The following is a 296-nucleotide window of genomic DNA, read 5'->3' as shown; positions in this document are numbered from 1 at the left end:
AAGCTATATCTCGAAGTTATGATTAGGAAATTTGTCACAAAAATATATTGATATACACAACAACTATAAAAGACAAGAATCATTACCTTAACACTTTAGGATACAAATCTCAATTTTTCTCCTCCTTTTCCTTTTCTTTTCTCCCTTTCTTTTCTTTTCTTCTCTGAGTATTTTCTCCTCTATTTTTTCATGCTTTTTTTCCCTCTGTTTCGTCAATGCAGCTAACTTTCAATAACTTATGGCTTTGCCCTTGTTCCATTTTTCAGTTTATTTTATTATTGTTGTTGTTGTTGTTG

The sequence above is a fragment of the Solanum pennellii genome, chromosome 1 (assembly GCF_001406875.1).
Source record: "Solanum pennellii chromosome 1, SPENNV200".
Taxonomy (NCBI): Eukaryota; Viridiplantae; Streptophyta; class Magnoliopsida; order Solanales; family Solanaceae; genus Solanum; species Solanum pennellii.
This window is presented reverse-complemented; position numbering follows the sequence as displayed.